The 20851-nt window shown below is 33.6% G+C and overlaps 1 pseudogene; it reads left to right on the top strand.

Annotated features, from left to right (window-relative positions):
- The first annotated feature begins 15090 nt into the window (after positions 1 to 15090).
- On the top strand, positions 15091 to 20422 carry LOC121235592 (annotated as a pseudogene).
- Positions 20423 to 20851: the final 429 nt, after the last annotated feature.

Below are 20851 nucleotides of genomic sequence, written 5' to 3'. Positions count from 1 at the left end.
AACATCTAAATTCTATGATCCATTGTAGAGGTTTATTAAATGAAAAAATTGGATTTTCAGCTAATTTAATCTTTGTGGATTCAGATTTTCACTCTTGATCTGCAAACAAAATCATGAAAAAGATTCGAGTCTTGGTCCAATAAAAGAATTGAGAAAGAAAAAGAGAGAGAGAGAAATGCAGTATGCTGGGTTTGTAGGCGAAATGTAGTGTGGTTGGGTTTGTGGGAGAAATGCAGTTCTGCTACCCCGCGAAGAATACTTGCTATGCATTTGAATGAGAGCAAAATGCACTTCTCTTTTGTGGCTGAAATGTAGTGCGACTGGGTTTGTGGGCGAAACAAGTTCTACTACTTGGGAGAAGACGAGTTGTTGTGCGAAGAATCTGAAGACTCTGGTTCAAGGCAGAGGAAGGGACGTACGAAGATGCTAAAAACTCTAGTTCGAGGCAGAGGAAGGGATGTCCTTTTACTCTAGAAGGTTCCATTCATGCAAAAGACTCATCTCCAGAGTTTGGTAACGAAATGATTAGGGCCTTCGAGGGAGAGGGAGTGGTCCAACAGAGATGGAAGGAGGGAGGGAGGGAGGGAGAAATGAAATTTCGAGACAGGAGGATAGAGGGAGAATGAAATGGAGAGGGAGAGGAATGGAAAAATAAAACAGATGACGTGGACACACCAATTGCACCATGCGGTTGCATCTATCATTTTTCTTTTCTTTTTTAACAGGTCATGCAGAAATATGAGCTAACTTCAAGAGATCATCTCATGTGTATTGTCATGTAAACCCTACTCCTCGATCGGCCCCTGATCACGTACATGATCTCATACTTCAATGCAAAATAAATATTGAAAATCGCTAATTCTTCTTGATCGAAGCCCATGAGAATTGTTGATAGGAAATTTAAATGAAATTGACAAACAAGATTTGAAAATTTAAATGCATGCTTGGTATGATTGGAAGCTCATGGATTTCCTGCACGCATTTTGTCGTTTCCATCGATTACTCAAACAAGTCATGTGATGTGAAGGCTGGAGATCAGCAAAACATGGGGAAAAAAAAAGTAACCACAGGTCCACAATTAATATATATATATATATATATATATAAAGCAGCTATAGTACCCGTACGTACGTAATTAATGATTTAATTTGCAGCCTCTCAAGAATAGGTAAAGGAACAACAACCCAAAAGGTTAATTAATTAGGTTCTTACGCATGAGATTATTATCCGTAAACCTAAAAAGATAGTCACAAAGATAATATTACATACGTAACGTACCTAATAATTATTTGTTCTTAATTATATCTTTATTTTCGTAATTTATAATGTATTTAATTACCCAAACATACTATCTTTCTATATATATATATATATATATATCCTGATTACGTACGCCTACGTATCCGATTCATTTCTAATTTTGTGTGTATTTCTTTAATTTGTGAGCTAGCTAGCTGCTAGCTTTTTCTCAGCTACTACTTACTTGATTCTCGATCGGTAAATATATATTCTCCACTTTACATCACAATTTTCAGTACGCCTTTATTCGATCCTTTATAAAAAGAAAAGTCAAACTTTTCGGCCTAGTAGTTTTCCTCTCATCATCTTCTCTTCTGATCTCTTTATTCGTGTGCACATGAGTCATGTCCCATCTAAAATTGTACGTACGTAGCACATTAGCGCACTTTGCCTTTGCCAAGCTTTTCTTTTTTTATAATCCCTTCGCCGCCAAGCTTTTTGCAGTACCGACTTCATTTGGATGTTTAACTTTTGGATGTTAAGCTAAAGTGGAATTAAATTGAGTAATTTATGAATATTAATGAGTTAAGATAATAGTGTGAATTTTATAAAATTTATTTAAGATGAATTTAGATATATTTAAATATTAAAATAAATTTAGATATATTTATAAGAAGTTAATAAATGTTATAAGTCTTACATATAAAAAGATTTTGAATTGAGATGAATTTAGTGATTTGAGAGTTAGATATTTAGATGTTAAAAAATGTCTAAATCTAAACTGAACTTAGCTGAACTGATTGCACGAGCTAATTGGCTGCATTTGAATATTGAGCTGAACTGAGTTGAATTGAATTCTTTATGAATAGTAGTGAATTGAGTAATGAAGAGAATTATGTTAGACATATCTAAACTGAGTTTAAAGTGTATTTGAATGTTAAAATGAGTTTAATAATTTTTATAGTAAATTGAAAAAGGTTGTTGGTCACACGTAAAAAGATGTTTTAAATTGAAAAAAAATTATGAGTCCCACGTGTAAGAAAGTTTTAAGTTGAGATGAGTTTAGAAATTTAAGAATTATATTTTTAAATATTAGACTCAATTTAAAATTAGACTGAACAGCTAAATTTAAAAATCAATCGGAGCCCAACACTAACTTTCTTATCGGAGAGAAGATTTAAGATCATTGCATGCATGTCCTAATGACCTTAAAAGAGATCAGATGATCAGGTTTAGTACTGATCATCAGACCTACCACATAATTTCATATATATATATATATATGCATGTATATATAATTTATATATACATGCATGGAATCTTCCCCCTCGTACATGTTATAATTATAATGCATGGAAGGCATCGAGACGAACGATGGATTTGAATTTTGCATGCATGGCACATTCACAAAATGAACCTACATTAATGTTATATACATATGAAAAATGATTGTTGCACTTGTAATTGCACAAGTGTTGCATAATTATTTAAAAATAAATAAATAAATACAGAATCTACATAAAAAAATTAATTTTTTAATAGTGAATCTCATTTTTTTGAAAATGACTGTATAGTACTTGCACACTATACAACTTTATGTAATATTACTCTATATATTTATATATATATATATATAAGATTCTTAATCCCCCATGTAATTAAGCATGCAAAAAGCAGTGCTGCTAGCTAGTAATTGTTGCTTTAAGGGCAATATATATACATTATGAGAAAGTCTTTATGCAGTCCCATATCAGAGGATTGGGTGCGCACGACCAATGTGGCAAAAATGCCCCGTTTTATTAAGTTGGGTTTACGACGTCGTCTTGCTTGAGATGGACGCCTTCCTCATTTGGCTGGTCTTCTCCATTGAATTGAGAGACTGCTTCCTTCTTAACCCAGAACCTAAGCTCTGCCCAGAAGAGTCCCTTCCTCTTTTGGCTGGTCTTCTCTTCATGAGAGATTGCTTCCTTCCTCCCCGAGACCGAAGCTTTGCCCAAAAAAGTAGCCCTAACTTCACTCCTTCGGTGGTGGAGATTCGCTTTGCCCAGAACTGTAATAAATTATGTCTGTCTGAGCCCAGCCCTAACGTCGTCGTGCGAGATGGTGGAGGAGCTGATTCCGCCCAAATGAGTAATTCCTGAGCCCAGCCCTAACTTCACTCCGTTTGAGCCCTAATTCCACTCTGTTCGTGAGATAGGTTGATTTCTGACAATTTTTTTTATGGCAATGTTTCTGTATTTTTGCAATGTGGTTTTCCAGCTGAACAACTCAAATAAGAATAGATATTTGGTATGCTTTATGATTTTTGTTAGAAATTAAGGCATTTGGTAGGCGAAATATATTGGTTTCTTAACAATATATTGGTTTCCTATTAAAAACCAATTGAATAGTTACAATTTACAATGCATCCAATAGAATCCATGTTTGAGCCCGTTGAATCGTTGATAATTTTCTTAAATGTATTATAATCTGTGTGGCAATATGTGTTGGCCAACTAGATATAATTTGCAGTTAAAATAAAACTAGAGAGTGTCACTTAGGTTGCTTGATGGGTTTTCTACTTCTTGATTAGCATCATTTGGTGGTTGCTCATGATTTTGTTTTCTATCTGACATGTTTGATGAGTTTGTTAGTGCAACCGCTGGGTCGATTCCTTCTATGGGTTGCTCATACATTTTAGCTAATGTATCCCACAAAATTCTAGCAGGACTAATATCCTTAATCTTAGACAGTATGTCCATCCCACATGAAATCTGAATTGCATGTAAAGTTGCAGCATTCCTCTTCTTCCAAGCCTTGCATGTAAAGTGTATATCTGCTGTTGTTCAATGAACTCGTCTCTCACATTTGAGCTATCTTGATAAGTATTGTTTTTCAGAAGAAAGCAATGATCACCTAGTAGACGATGAGGATTCTGTCATGTCCTTAGGATTACTTGAACATCCGGATAAGGAATTGGAGGAGCATAAGGATAGACAATTGGTGGTCTAAACGGTACTCCCGTTGGCTGCTGTAATTTACAATAAAAAAACATAAATGTAGCATTCACAAAGTGGATTTAAACATAGAAATTTCCGAATCATAAAATTTATCACCTCGTTTCTCCATGAACAAGGGTCAGCATACGGATGAGGAGCAAACGATGGGAAAAATATAGGTGGCATCATCCCATGATAACCATGCATATAGTTATATGCTAATCAATCTGGATAAAATGGTCTAGGTATTTCCTAAAACAATATCGAATAATGATTTATCACCAAATTATAAATGACACCGATAACATGGCTTTTGGATGGGAAAAGAATACTTGAGTCATTGCAGTAGTGCTGGCAGGCCTTGCAGCACTGCTGGTAGGCCTTGTGCTTTCTTCCCCTTTCTCTATCGAATTGTCCATCAAAATGGACATACCTCTATGTAAACATTCAACCAATTCAAGATAACAAATTAGTAGTAAAGAGAATCATAGCCTATTCATGAACATATAGTGCTGAATATGTTTAATAATCAGGTAATAACAATGGGTAGGAACACCCAGAGTCTGAACACAAAAAGCAATCCACCAATCGCAACTAAAGCATATTATTCATCTACATAGTCCCAAGAAAAAACAAGCAAACTATGTCATATCATGTTGTTCCTCTAATTCAATTTACAAAATAAATCAACAATATCAAACACTGATACAGAAGGAAAAAAAATTTACAGTAGTGGGAAATTGCCCTTCTTTTTTGCTAACTTTTTTTTTTTTTTGCTTAGACAAATGATGAATGTAGTGAGAAATCTAAATTCAGATGAATGTAGCTAGTTCCTTCAAAAGACAACACCATACTTATCATCAGGCAAAAAAGATAAATTGATGAACTTAATAATAAACAAGCAAAGCTAGTTCAAACATATGGATTATTAAAGTCGAAACTGAAACCAGGTAATAACAATGAGAGCAGAACAACTAGTGGCAAACTGATTAGCACAACGCCGGTGGTAGAGGAGTTGAGCACGACGGCGGTGGTGGGGGAGATTAGCACAACGCCGGTGGTGGAGGAGACAAAAAAATCTAGATTGCTTGGGGCTACTAGCGGCAAATAGATTTGCTCTATAGCCTCGATCGTCGTTACCAGCTGATGTTGATAGAGGAGTTAAGCACGACACCGGTGGTGGAAGAAATTAGCACAACGCCGATGGTGGAGGAGACAAAAAAATCTGGGTCGCACGGGGCTGCTAGTGGTAAACAAATTTGATCGGTAGCCTCAATCTTCGTTACCAGCTGATGTTGGTGGAGGAGTTGAGCACGACGGCGGTAGTTGAGGAGATTGGCACAATGCTGGTGGTGGAGGAGACAAAAAAATTGGGTCGCGCGGGGCTGCTAGCGACAAACCGATTTTCTCGATACTCTCGATGGTCATTATTGGCTGATGGTGGTGGAAAACGTTACTGACTGATGGTGGTGGAGGAGATGAACACAACATCAGTAGTGGAGGTCAGTGAAAACAACACCGATAGTGAAGAAAAAATCTAGATAGTGCTAGATGAATAGCGGCAAAATGAATTATGATTTTGAATTCCTTCTTGTCTTTGTGAAAGGCTGAAAGGAGGAGAGGTCAATTTTAACTTTCGACCAAGCTGATGTGAACAGACGACAAACAGTGGCTTATGCGGGACTGCTTAAGCGAACTTACATTATATATGTTTGCTGATCTGTTGACTAATGTATATATGGTTGCTGATCTGTTGACTTCGTGCGGGTAGCTGTAAGCGAGCAAAGGCTAAATTAGGTTATAATTACATTGAAAAATAATAAAGAAAAATGATATTTATAATTAAATATTATATAATCTTTCTAAAAAATAAATAAATATAAGATTTATATAAAAGAAATTAATTAACTTTTTAATAATAAACTTTATACTTTCTTAAAGCGATTGAAAGGAGGGAGGAGGGATTCGCTTTGTTTGATCACGCAGGACAAAGTACTCATGAGAAAGCACCCGTACGTTTATAAGATCGAGGAAGTAGCTAGCTAGCTACTGTCATTTGACTCATTAATTAATGTTTGGCAACATGAATGATTGTCTTTTCCCGGCCGGTCCCTTATTGCATATATACCATATTTATATGCAATATTTTTTACAACATACTTCATAATAATATATTAAATAAATGATAATATATTTTATAAAAAATAATATTATTTTATAAAAATATTTTTATTTTATAATACCATTATAAAAATATATTATGTATATCAATACTTCATATCATTATCATATAACTCATGATCAGGATTTGTGGTTCGTAGTACCAACTCGTGTTATAATATGAGTGGGATTATTCTGTCGCTAGACTGCTCAATTTGACGGTTAGGATAAATACGTATTTTTATTTATTTTTAAATATTTTAAAAATAAAAAATATCAATATATTAAAAATTAGTTTTTTAATTATTAAATAAATAAATATACAAACAATTAAAATAAGAGATAAAATAAGCAGACAAACCATCATTTTTCCCTATAATATATAGAAGCTAGCTAGCTAACTCTGATATTGATGATTTAAACGTACGTACGGGACTCAATTTCAGAAACTTCTAGCTAGCCTAGCCTCAATGGATCGAGTTGGGTGCACTTGATCTGCACATTATACACGCCCTCGTAATTAATGATTGGCATTATATAGGCGCCTAATTAAACAATAAACCGCATTATTATATATAATTATTAGCGCTTTGGCCCGCACCGTCCGTGACAGCCAATCTGTCCAATCTGAATAAATACAGGTTGATCAGGTCAAAATTTAATAACAGGTTTAGAGACGTGAAAATCGAAAACTTTCTGTGAAACTCCTTTTCACTGTAAAATCCTATCCACTGTCGTAGCTTATCTCCATTTCATTTCAACTCATTATTCTTCACATCGAGCACCACTAACGTCTTGCCATTGACAATCTCTCTCTCTAAACTAAGTCTGTTAGCCCGTTAGTTTGTCAATCTCTATGAATTGATTTTTACTATATTTCTTGATGATATTTACCATTTGGGAGAGTTGCTATTTTTCTTTAGGGCCGGTTGCATGCACAAAAATGGAAGAAAATCATCTACCTCTACAAAATAAAAAATTAAGGAAAAAAAAGAAGAAGAAATGGATCTAGAAGAATTACCTCTCCCTTATGCTCTGGGTTGTTGGGATTTGACGAGCAGCATAGCTTCAGGGTAGGCCAGGATTTGGACTCTTCAGGCAGAGGCATGTATCTTTGCCTATCATCTGCTTTGATGCATTTCTGTTGGAAAAAAAAACTAACAATAGATGAAAGTGATCCTTGTTTCACCAAGATCAAAGTCGGATCAATCCTTCAAACAAATTATTTTGGAAGATGCAGAGAATGAAGTAGTAGTATAGGAAACAATCCCATTGAGTTCACGTAGAGGAGCTTTCAGGGATCTTGTAGAAGCATCATTTCTATTCGAACCCGTTGAGGCCCTTTTATGTGCATGACCTTTGTGTTGCTACAAAGTGAACCAGAGCACTTCACTTTCTTGCATTTATTGGCAGTACTCTCCTCCAGGGCTTGCTCTTGTTAGTTGGATCTAAAGATCTAGGTGAGATTTGAGATATTTATCTCTTCGTCTTCATGTTTCTTGGTGTCTGGACCCACTCTTCATGTTTCTGTACACGACTTGAGCCTCTAATTAAGTTTGATGTAGCGGGCAGGCAAGATATTTAAAAAATAAAATAAAATTAAAATTAAAAAAAAAAAGACCCAACCCGTTCAATGTGGATCGGGTCGGATCAATTTGGTGCATAAATAGTTCCAAGTCAGGTCAGGTCGGACCTAGTCCAGACCCGGTTACTGTCCATCGGGTTGCAAGCCTAATAATTATGTGAATTATGCCAAACAAGGGCGTTTGAAATTGAAAAAGTATCCAAAGAATACATCCATTGAAGGGGTCGGATCGATCGACGATATGCATGCGCGGCCACGTATATATATAATATACATTTACTTTCTATATATACATACATATATATTATATATACCAGCCTATAACTTCGTTTTTTTTTCTTATTATTAATATATACTAGTCTGATGTTCTTAATAATAAATTTATGATATTTTTAAAGTTATAATAATTTAATAACTTGGTTAGTTTATATTATTAGAGATGCATGTCATGATGAACGACGTACGTACGTAGCTAGACTGAGCTAAAAAGATATATTTATATATGGAAAATTCTATAATATATATACACACACATATTCATCCCATATTTGCGTATGCATGGGTGCATGCATGGTTTAGACCGGAAAACAACCGCACATCAATATAATTTTCATGGTCCTAAAATAAGTTAAGTACTTCACTATAATTAGCCTTTGCGTTAATAGAAGTCTAACTACAACAAAAGTGGTTTTTAGGGATGAAAATTTTTGTTCCAAAAAATTGTGATTTGGTCCTAAAATATTTCTTAAGATAAAAAAAAATCATCTCAAGTTCGTTCCAATAATAATGTCTCAAAAGATATTTTAGGATGAAAATATCAATTTTATCCAAAAACAATATATTTTGGAACGAATTTGAGCAAAACCGTTAGATCGCATTTGAACAAAATATTTTTTTGGATGATTGAACTTTATTCCAGAATTACGTTCGAATGCCAAATTTGTTCGAATACGTCATTCGTGAGTGGTTGATCGATACCAGTCTCTTCGACCAAATAGGCATGAGGAAACATTCAAACAAACAATTTGATGGTCAAACAATAAAATATGTTAGCATATATTAAGTAAGACGTTCGATCGAACCATACTAGGATCAAACGATTTTTTATGAGATGATGTTCGAACGTTTATTTCATGTTCGATGATTTCGTTCAAACAATTTTAAGTATTTTTCGAACGTTTAATTCCGATTACATTCAAATATTCTGTATCAATATTTGAATGGTTTTACTTATCTCGTTCGAACGATTTTTGATTGCTCGAACAGTAACTATTTTATTTTACCCAATAATGAAAACCAAATAGACATACATAATATTTAAAAAAATACATTACAATTTTTTCAATACCCATAAAAGTAGTCTAATAAGTGCAAACTAAATAAATAAAACAGTAGTATTATCGTTCTTCATACAGAAATAGATCTCAAAATCTGTACGTATAATGTAAATCAATTGTTTGGAGGCTTGAACTGTTGCATAAGCATTTGCATTTGGAGCTGTGCCTCTCTCCTAAACTCTTATTGTTGTTGTTATTGTTATTTTATGCGCATCTTCATGTCTACTTATTTCGTTAATTGAGCCTCTAACTCATGTTGTTTTGTAATCAAATCTTCAATTTGCAATTTGCTTTCTCTAACGCTATAGAGGTGTTAGAGGCAAACCTGGACGATGAGGAAAAGCTAGAAGGCTTTCACAGCAACCCAAACCCCTCAAATATCCTGAACGTTGATCCAAAATTTATGTACAAATTTCAACATCACTTTTTAAGAAATTTTGATATGACGCAGATTCGGCACGTAGGGTAACCATTTTATCCTACATACATGAGAAATCATTAATATAGTCACAAATATTCAAATATGTTTAATTAAAAAAGATTATAATACTTACATAATTTTCACGAGTATCGGGATGAGTTCACTCCCCTTACGATCAGTATGTGATGCAGCATATAATTTTATCAAATCATAAATAGTATATGAATCTTGCTACAAGAGACATTTGTTGAAATATAAAATTATTAGAATACCTCCAAATTAATAACAAATTACATACAAAAAATAAAATAAAATAGTATTACCAATTTCTTATAGAGGCAATGGAATTGAGCATGCATGATGATGAATCTTCAATTTCGATGTATTTGTTTTGTTTGTAGAATTTCACTTCTGCATAGAAGTTGTAAATATTAGAAAGCGAAAATTATAAATAGGACATGTAAACAAAATTCATTTAATTTACCTTATATGATGGATCTTCAAACATGTCACAGAATTTTTACCAATCGGAAGGTCGGACATCCTGAAAATGATGTTGGCGTGCATCTTCCTTGTTCTCAAACTTATTATAATGTTCACGACATCTCGTTTTATATTTGTAGAATGCATTACACATAAACTCATCGACAATCTTATACTCATCTCTCCGACCAAAATTTAAATCGAAATCATTCTTAAAAAATATATACACAAATATACTATCACCCGGAATATTCTATTTTAAGTATTAAGTATTTTTTAATACTTTTTTATACCATCCGTATGTTAAGTATTAAGTATTTTTTAATACTTTTTTTCATATTATCCGCATGTTAAGTATTAAGTATTTTTTAATATTTTTTTATGCTATTCTTATGTTAAGTGTTAAGTATTTTTTTATTACTTTTTTTATAAGTATTAAGTGTTTTTTATTTTATACTATCCTTATTTTAAGTATTAAGTATTTTTTAATATTTTTTTATACTATCCTTATTTTAAGTATTAATTATTTTTTAAGTACTTTTTTATACTATCCCTATGTTAAGTACTAAGTATTTTTTAAGCATTTTTTATACTATTCTTATGTTAAGTATTAATTATTTTTTAAGTATTTTTTTATACCATCCTTATGTATTCTATGATTTTCTTGTTAATACATTCTTGTAAATATTTATTTTTTATAAGTATATTTGCTATGTGTACTTTGTATTAATGCAAGTTAACGTTCGAACGTATAAAACTTATGTTCAAACTCAACAATACCATTCGAATGGTAACATATACTGTTCGAATGGATTCAACCCAGATTCCAGATACAAACCCATAACAACATCAAGAAATACAATCCTCAAACACAAGCTCACAAATCATGCACAATAGAGACAAACACACAAATACATAAATTATAATGAGTAAACTATAAATTATAAAACATGAATTTTACCTTCAATGCAATTCCAAACAACTCAATAAACAATAAACACCTACACAACATGCAAACAAACAATAAAATCCATATTAATAAAATTCATGTGCAGTGAAGAAGATGAGTTAACTGTGCATAGATATCTAACAAAGAACATACATTCAAAAAATTCCTGTGCAGTCCTCTTTCCAATAGGAGTTCAATCTAACTCATTCTATTTCTATCTCAATCTCACTTTTTGTCTCTTTCCAATCGAAAGTGGAGAAGAATGAATGAATGTAAGGAGAATAATGAAGGAGTGTGAGGAGAAGAATGAGGGAGTGTGGTGTTAGGTTGAAGGAGAATAAGGGATGAAAGAGTAGTATGCAGCACTGAGGGGTATTGTGGGGGCAGCATTTTTGAAGTTATTGCAGTGAAAAATATCGTTGTAATAAATTCCCTGGCACGAAACGCCATCATTTCATTTAAAACTTCTCCTATTAAGGTGAAAAAAGTTGTCACTTACGCGCCCTCTTAAGTTGTTAACCGTTGGAATGCAAGTAATACACATTCGAATGTGAAAATTAATTCAGTGTGCAAGTTTTTCCGTTCGATAAATTTCCATGCCGACATTTGAATGGTAATAAAGTACCATTCAAACGTAATTCTACTTCTCAAAGATTGGCGGGAGATATTCCCGCCATTATTTCATGAGACACCAAAAATCTTAGAAACTGTTCGAACGTGCTTCCTCATAGCTAAAAACGTTCAATCACTAATATTGCATTTGAATGCTAGGCCATACCGTTTGAACGCATCTTACTAAATGTTTCATTATATTATAATATCTACAGTATACGCTATAATTTGTTACTATATATAGTTTTTTTTTTTTTTTTATACAAATATTACTATATATAGTTATATATATTGTGATATATAAATATATAAATATAGTGATGGGCTATACTAGTTTACTGTATATATTATAGTACATGTATATATATTTTATGAGTATATACTATAAATACTATATTAATACTAATATAGTTTAATACTATGATACATATATTATCATAGTATATATCATAATACATATACTATCAATATATTATAATATATACACTATCATATTTCGTGATACATATATATACTACAGATGATATATATCAATGATATATACTGATATTATACTTCTATATCATATCATATATATAGTGATGATATCTTTATATATACATATAGCATATATTATATCATTATATATATTATGATAAAGTATATACTAATATACTATATGATATTATAATTAGCATATACTAATACTATATATTATAGTATTTATATATAAAATCACTATATGATATATCATACGTATAATATCATATAGTGATATATACTAGGCTTGTAACCTGTCCAATCCATATTGATTTTGGACCTGACCCAACCTGACCCGACTGCATACCAGGACAAAATAGACCCACAGTAATCGGGTCTAAAAATGACTAATATTATTCGCACAAGAGCGAATTCGAACCAATCTGAGAATCATCCATCCTACTTTCCTAATTCCTCAGTCACAAAACTTTCGTTAGGCCCTCAAACCGCAGAATCCACAAATTCTCCAGAAGCAAAACAAAAAAACTAAATTCTCAAATTTCTCAAATACCCAAAACCAAAACTTTATTGCAAAACTCTTTTCAAGTCAACTGCCAAGCTTCAAATTCAATCAAAACAAGAACCTCTCTTTCCCATAGCAATGGATTCCAATAACTACGAAACCCAGAAAACAAAACAAAACCCCAACAAAGCTGCCCTTTATTTCTTAATCGATTAGAAACACCATGCCAGGACCTCTTGAGCTCGAATTCTAAATACCATGGAACTGCCAAACCCAATTAAAAACAAAAATACAAAAACAACATCGAAGCGTTTTGAACTTTGAAATCTCCCGCCCTCAAGAATTTCAAGAGCACAACATCAGTCCCTACATGACCTTTACTTGGAAATAAAGGCATGCCCCAAATGGTAGTATCTCTTAGCTATTCTTTTTCCATTGGGTTTGCTTTCGTAGCTGAAGGATTCTTGTCTAGTTTGCCAAGAAGATAATTCCCAATAATCACATCTTCGACCTTGTGACAAAATTGCAACAACTCATTCCTCTTCTTGCTCTTCATTTTAACAGCATAAGCACTTTCATCTTCTTGGCTGCTAGGGTTTGATCAGTCTGAACACTTAAAGCGTCTTAAAAATGTTAAGAGTTGGGTCTGCCAGTCATTTACCGGGTTCAACTCGACATTGAAGCAAACCGTCTTTTAACGGACGGATCTGATCCGGTCAAATGGGCTGAGCAGTCCAACAGGTTTTTTGCACAGGCCTAATATATACTATATGATATATTAAATATTAAATATAAAAAATAAGTTAATTTACTAAATTTGAAATTATCACAGTTCGAACAGTATATACTATTTTTCGAATAGTATGATAGTCTCAAAACCGTTCGAACGTATAACATAATATTCGAACGGATATGTACATATAAGGTATCGGGGGAGGCTTTTGAATGCCACTGTCGCCCTCATAACAACCATTCAAAATTTTGAACATAACCCAACTCAGGCGAACATCGTTGTTGCCGCCGCTGTCGTCACTGCCACCTTCGAAGACTCATTACTTTCAAGAGGTATAATCCTTACATTCGAATAATGGTTGATTTATATAGGTTTCATTCGATTATTTGTACAAAATAGGAAAACTTGATTTTTCCATCAATGGTCGGGAATCCACCGTAGGCTGTTAAATGAGTGTTATGTACTTGTTATTTGTGGAAGAACGAAAGGAATTAGTGGATTCCTTTTGTTTTCATGGCCATTAAGTTGACTCAGCCATGACTGAATTTGATCTATATAATGTTCAAACGAGTTTGTATGCATTCAAACAGTAGGAACTCAAATGTCGAACATTTGATTAGTTCACCATACGTTCAAACTGAATTTAATTTTAGTGTTCGAACATATATGTTTCACGTTCGAATGGTATTGTAAAAATTATAGCGTTCGAACAATTAGGGATTTGATCAAACGGTATAACAGAAAATAGTTTCTCATTGTTTTAAGTAGTATATAATTTTGTGAATAGTCATGTATTATATTTTATAATTAATGTCACACATATATTTTATTTTTTAAATTTTAGGTTGATAATGTCTTATAGGGAATGCAAGCGTAGCTAACCAGGGTAACCTTCTATCAAAATAATTCGAGAGATAACTATTTTATTAGAGCCTTAGGTGAAGATTTATGACTTTCTGACTCTTATTTGGGAGGGTTATTCCTTGACATCAGTTTTTATTGATCGTGGTTGGACACCAATCCTCGACTAGAAGGATGAAACATGGGATATTGTTTCTTATATTGACATCGTCTCTAAGTTCTATAAAGAGCTCGGTAGTGCCAGTACAGATGATAGAAGGGCAAACACGATCTCGATCCGATGGGCTTCAATTATGTTTTCAGCAGATAGACTCGCTGATTTTGTTGGTATTCCTTAATTGCGCATTGCATATTCGAATGTGGTGCCCAGAGAGTCTCCAGCTTCAGGTGATGGGGAGACTGGTGACAATGAGGGATCTTATACAAATAAACTTGATGGCCTCTCTGATCATAAGGTGAGGCAGTTTGTTGTTGGTCCAAATGCTCCTCCCTATGATGGAACGAAGAACATCAAATAGGCATATCTATCTAGTTTCTTCAAAATCATGAACTTGATCATCGCCAACAACCTTGATCCTCGACAGCATAAGACAGAGGTTGTCATGGATCGGGCGAAATTTATTATACGCATCGTTTGTGAAGTTCCTATCAACCTAGTGGGTTATATATTCGATAGGATTCAATTAGAGGCCCGATACATTACGACGGATATATTGTTATTCAGGATCATGCTCACATTATTTCTGCTACATGTCGAGGTCCTACCCGGTCAATACTCAGAGAGATGCACACCCGGGAGATAGTGGAATATCGGTCGGTGATACATCCACGCAAGTTGAGGCATCATGCATAGCTACTCGTGAGGAGATGACATATATAGTACGTGCAGAGATCAACAGACAAACATCAGCAGTGATTGATGCAGTGCATACAGAGATCTATATTGTCATGGCTGACTTATGTACAAAGATTAATGCTGGTATCTCTAACTAACGTACAGAGAATAATGCTAGCATCTCTAGCTTACGTACAAAGATTGATGCCATTTCTGCGACTCAATCCACGACCAGTACTCGACTGACCCAGTTAGAGACACACCTAGCTGCAGTCGAAGATATGTACAGAGAGTTGAGATCTTAGTAGTTTGTATATTTTATTTACATTTTTTGTTTTTTTTATGGACAATATGTAATTAGTGTTTTGTAAATTTAATTTAATTATGAATTAAATTATTTTTTCCTTATCTAAATTAATTATTGATTTCTATTATTCCTATTATATAATTGCTAATTTTTATATAGATTAAATATTTATCCATAATTAAGTAAGGTATTTATCCATAATTATATCACGTTTGAACGTTTCTCCATTCCCTCTAGATATTTTTGCAATAAATCTCTGTTAGAACTCTTTATTTTACGTTCAAACATTGATTAACGAATTCATTTGAACGAGATAATAATATGTTCGAACCATAAGTCAATGTCATGCTAAATTTATTGACTTAACCCACCAATTTCTTGTTCGATCATATATAATATCTGTTCAGATATTGATTAACTTTGACATTCGAACTGTGACTCAATGTCCTGCTAAATTTTGTCACTTAACGCGTCAAATTCTCATTCGACCATATATAATATCCATTTAAATTTTTATTTTAGCTTGTTCCAATAGCTATTTTATTAGGGACGAAACAAAAATCGTCCCCAAAACAAATTTTTGTTGTAGTGTCACTTTTTTTTTTTATTTTTCTCGCCACGTTAATTAATAGAAGCCAAGCTTGTTTAAAAGTGAGTCATATGAGCATGCATGCACATGATCCTTACTTTTAACCTAAAGAAATTGTACATAGGTTAGGATTCGTATGAAACATATCTTGAAAATTATGAATTAGTTAACCAAAAAAAAAGTGTACATGAATTAGTACCTCGCGTCAATTAATACTCTCGAAATGGAAAATAAATAAATAATAAAACCTCACACGGCTCAATTAATTGGGATGCTTTGATATTTTTCTTTTCTTCTCCATATATATGTATATGTACCAACCATGCATATCATTATCCGCCGCTGCATGAGGCCCAAATAACACTGTATTAATTACAACGAGAGATGACGGCCCGGCTTCTTGATCCCCCACCAAGACCACAAGCTCGCCTTTAATTGCATCTCAAGACACAGCACAAAAGCTAGCTAGCAACAACAGCCAAGCCCGATCATGATCTAGGCCATCTGGCCCAGGAAAGATTTCTATATATTTATCATTAATGTTAATATATATTAGTAATTTACATGAGATCACGATTAACTCGTGAATTCTCTGTAATATAATTAACAGATAACCCTTAAAATAAGACCTGCATGTGAAATATTCTTACGTATATTATCGTAGTAAATTAGTTTCGGGAACGTCATGTACATTTTTATTTTCTTATATTTTTTAAAAAAATAAAAATACATAAATTCATTAATTATCACTTCTTTAATTATTAAGAATTTTTTTTAAAATACATATATATATATATATATATAATCGATCAACTATGGATTTAGTCAGCATTTCATACTAACCTTATCATTATCATTCCACAATTGTATGTAGTATTACTCATATGTCTAATGAAGTGAGATAAAGATCCCCTTATAACTTATTTACTACTGTTTTACTATTTAATTTTTTTTTTCTTTTTACTAGGGGTAAACAAAAAAACCGATAAACCGGTAAACCGGATCGGGTGGGTTTGGTTCGGTACCAGGTTCGATTCAATCCGGTACTGGTTTAATTTTTCTCAAAATCGATCGAAATGAACCCGGTTCCGATTTTCCTTTTTCTAAAACCGGACCAAACCGGTTCATTTATATATATTTTAATTTTTTATGTTGTATAAAAAATTTTATATTATATATTATTTTTTATATATAATTATATGTAAAATAATTTTGTATTATATGATAAATTACTAATGAATATAATTTTAAATTTTAAAATCTTATATAAATAACTATCTATTATCACTATAGTCTATTGTATTAGTAGTTATACTAATACTATATCACTATATATTACAATATAATACAATATTATATCACTGTATTATATATTATAATATATCACTTCCGAGATCACTAACTCCAGAAACGCCGCGCGTGGCGGCTGCAAAGCCCTCTGTATAGTGGTGCGTGGAGGCCACTCGCGCACTTTGACCCATACATATGGATCACACGCTACTCCTTTTGGCGAAACCTTCGGCAATCTGAAAGATTGGCGGCTTAGGGACCTCGCAGTGGGTTGGATGGTGGTCGCTGGCTACTGGAAAAAAATGAAACACAGCTTCTCCATTCTTTAACCAGGAAAAAAACAAAACAAAACAAAAAACGCCGCTGAAAAATTAAACACTTGGAGAAAGCTGCGTCTGGGAGGTGGGAGGAGCTGAAGCTCCCCACCCCCCGGGCGATGTGGTTTTCAGTTAAAATAAGATCTGCATGTGAAATATTCTTACGTATATTATTGTAGTAAATTAGTTTTGGGTAATATATATATATATATATTTCTACTATCTTATATATAATAAGTGCCAATAAGCAGGCATGTGTCGTCCACTATTTTTTTCGATTTTATCCTCCATTTTCAATTCGTCTTCCCACTCTCTCCCTCATATCTGTTGGTTGTGTCTTGTCGTCTTGTTTACCCACTCCGTCCATTTCCAATTCGTTTTCGTGTCTTCTTCTCCAGAGCCTTCCATCCTTCAGCTTTCAAGAGCTTTTTCTTGTCTTCTTCTCGAGAGCCTTTGATCCTTCAGCTTCTTGAAATCTTCTTCTTTCCTGTAATTCTTAATTTTTTTTTCCACCGCTTTCACCGATCTTATCAGATTTAGAATTTTTTTTTTCCCCACTGCTTGTCGCTTGGTATAAGAGTGATTTTCATCTTCTTTGGTTGCGGTCTATGTTTCTTGGTTCTGGGTGCGTCTTGTCTTCTTGTCGAGAGCTTTTTCTTGTCTTTTTGCCGATAGCCATCGATCCTTCAGGTTCTCGAAATCTCCTTCTTTCTCCAATTCCTGTGATTCTGTTTTTTTTTTCTTTTTGTTTTCCACCATTCTTATCAGAGTCTGAATTTATTTTCCCACCGCTTGCCACTTGGTATAAGAGTGATAATTTTTGATTTCTCTCCTTTTTACTCTCGGTAGCTCCTAGCGATGCCACTCACTGCCTCCATTCAGTCTCTATTTCGCCTTTGTCGACCTTCCGTTCAAAAACCACCCAATACTAATACTGAAGGCCAGACGTGCCCAAACACCAAAAATCATCACCATCAAACCACCAGATCTACAAAGAGAGCTACCAAGACACCCAAATCCTTCATGAGACCCACCACGCACATAGGATATTAACTCACAAGAGCCCTCGTTCGCCTTGAACACGCCCTCACCATGGCTGATTCTTTCATCATCGTCTGGCTTCAGAGCGCCATCAAATTTAATAGTGGAGGTTTCATCTCTCTCTCTCTCTCTCTCTCTCTCTGCATGCATGTAGTGGAATTCATTCACTCATGAGACCTCTAATTCATTTCACTTAAGGACTCAAATAAATAGATCCTCAGCTTTAGTACTGAGATAAAATTAAAGCCAACAAATTTTGAATTCTCAAACAAAGCATTTAACTCTTGCCAATTCTTTGTGGAAAAGGTCATATAAACCACTCGATTTTTTGAAAAAATCTTTCACCCATTAAAGTAAGTCTACTTATCATTATTGTTTTCTTGGTTTCTTGTGTGAGCAATTCATTATTCAGTTTCATTCGATGTCGTTTTGTGGGTCCCTGATTACATTTCTGAAACTGTTATGACAGGAACTACGTGGAGCCGCAAAGCCTTCCTTGGGCTCAGCCATTGACACACAGTATGGTTTTCTCGACACATTGATTCAAAAAGTCAATGTAGAATGTGCTGCTTTGCAAGGCTCTAGATAGGTTGTAAGTTTCCGAAAACTTTTTTTAGCTATTCTCTGAGTTACATCAGATTTTGAATATATTGGATGGATCTCAAAAATCAATTAATGAGAAACTATATAATTAATTGAATTCTAGACAGTGGCTTGCTTTGGATAAAGAGCAGAAGCAGCTCTCAGTTGAAACCACTGCAAATCAGATATGGTCATCAAAGCTATGCTGTTTAAGTCATTGTTTAAAGAATATAGATGTATGTTATATGCTTGAGTAGTTTGATACTACTTGCAGTTGAGACTTTAAGCACATTTTTGCTATTGTGTGCGCGTTTATGTGAAAATGGTAATTCAATGGTGAATACTGAATCATTTTAGATGGTAGAAAATCTGGATGAAGAAATGAGAAATATTTGTTAGTAAGCGTAGTGTACTCTCAGCTTTTCAACGATTCCAAGGTGTATTAGATATTCTATTTCTTGTTTTTTAGATTTCATGAGTGACTGAAATTATGTTTGTTGACATAAAACTTTACAGGATCCACTTGTAACTAGAGGATCAGCTTTGATCCTGCTGATTGGAATAGATGTTTGGGAGCATGCATACTACCTGCAGGTGAATTTATTGCTTCTGCTATTATTTGAAAGATGCTGATAGTCTGAATTTGGTTGTTTCACATTGCATAACTTCAACGTATTGGATTAGAGAAGAATCTTATGAAATTTTTTTATATGAACTAACTCACATCGACAAATGAGATTGTGGATGACAAAATTTAAAATGAAGAGTAGTAATGTTTAATTGTTTATGGTTTCAGATGTTGTTTTCTTTCTTTCTGCTATGTAGCAATGATGATAAATGCTTCTGCTCACCTCTCAGTATGAGGATTGCTTCTTTGAGTATATTGAGCATCTATCTGGGCTGTTTCGAGGGCAAAATATAGAATGATCTGCAAGTCTCTTGTATGATTTTGTCATTTGATTGTAACTTGAAACCAGAAATAATCATCCTCATTCTTACTTAAAACTGGATTTTTTTTCCAGATGCAGTACCGTGATGTGAAAGCCAATTATCTGAATAACATACGGAAGGTTATTAACTGGAAATATGCAAGCGAAATTTATGAGAAAGATTGTCCTTGAGACAACAATAAACTCTTAGTACTGTGGTTAGGCTTTTTACTGAATGCTGGGTCTGACCAGGTATATATGTATATTATTATTAATACTAGCATCTTTGTACAGTTTGTGATGAAGTTTTGTCTTTTGGTTATCTTTCTTTGTATAAGATACTATGCATGTGATAAGATTAGGTTTCTTATGGTGTGCTTACTTCTGATATTCATGTACAGGTTTAGATAGCCCTTATCAATGATTATTTGATCTTACTGCATGTAAAAATGTCAAACTTTAAATTCTTTTAGACATTTCACATTTTGAATCCTAATCTGGCCAGCTTGATTTGGAAGGTAGAAAATTTTGTGTTCTGTTTCACCACTATTCTGACCACTTTCTCTAAAAATTCCTCCAAACTATCTCAAATTACAAAGTAGAACAATCTGGTGTGAATAT

The sequence above is a fragment of the Juglans microcarpa x Juglans regia genome, chromosome 6D, assembly GCF_004785595.1.
Source record: "Juglans microcarpa x Juglans regia isolate MS1-56 chromosome 6D, Jm3101_v1.0, whole genome shotgun sequence".
NCBI classification, from domain to species: Eukaryota; Viridiplantae; Streptophyta; class Magnoliopsida; order Fagales; family Juglandaceae; genus Juglans; species Juglans microcarpa x Juglans regia.
Note: the sequence above shows the minus strand (reverse complement) of the source record. Positions and strands in the feature narration are given on the sequence as shown.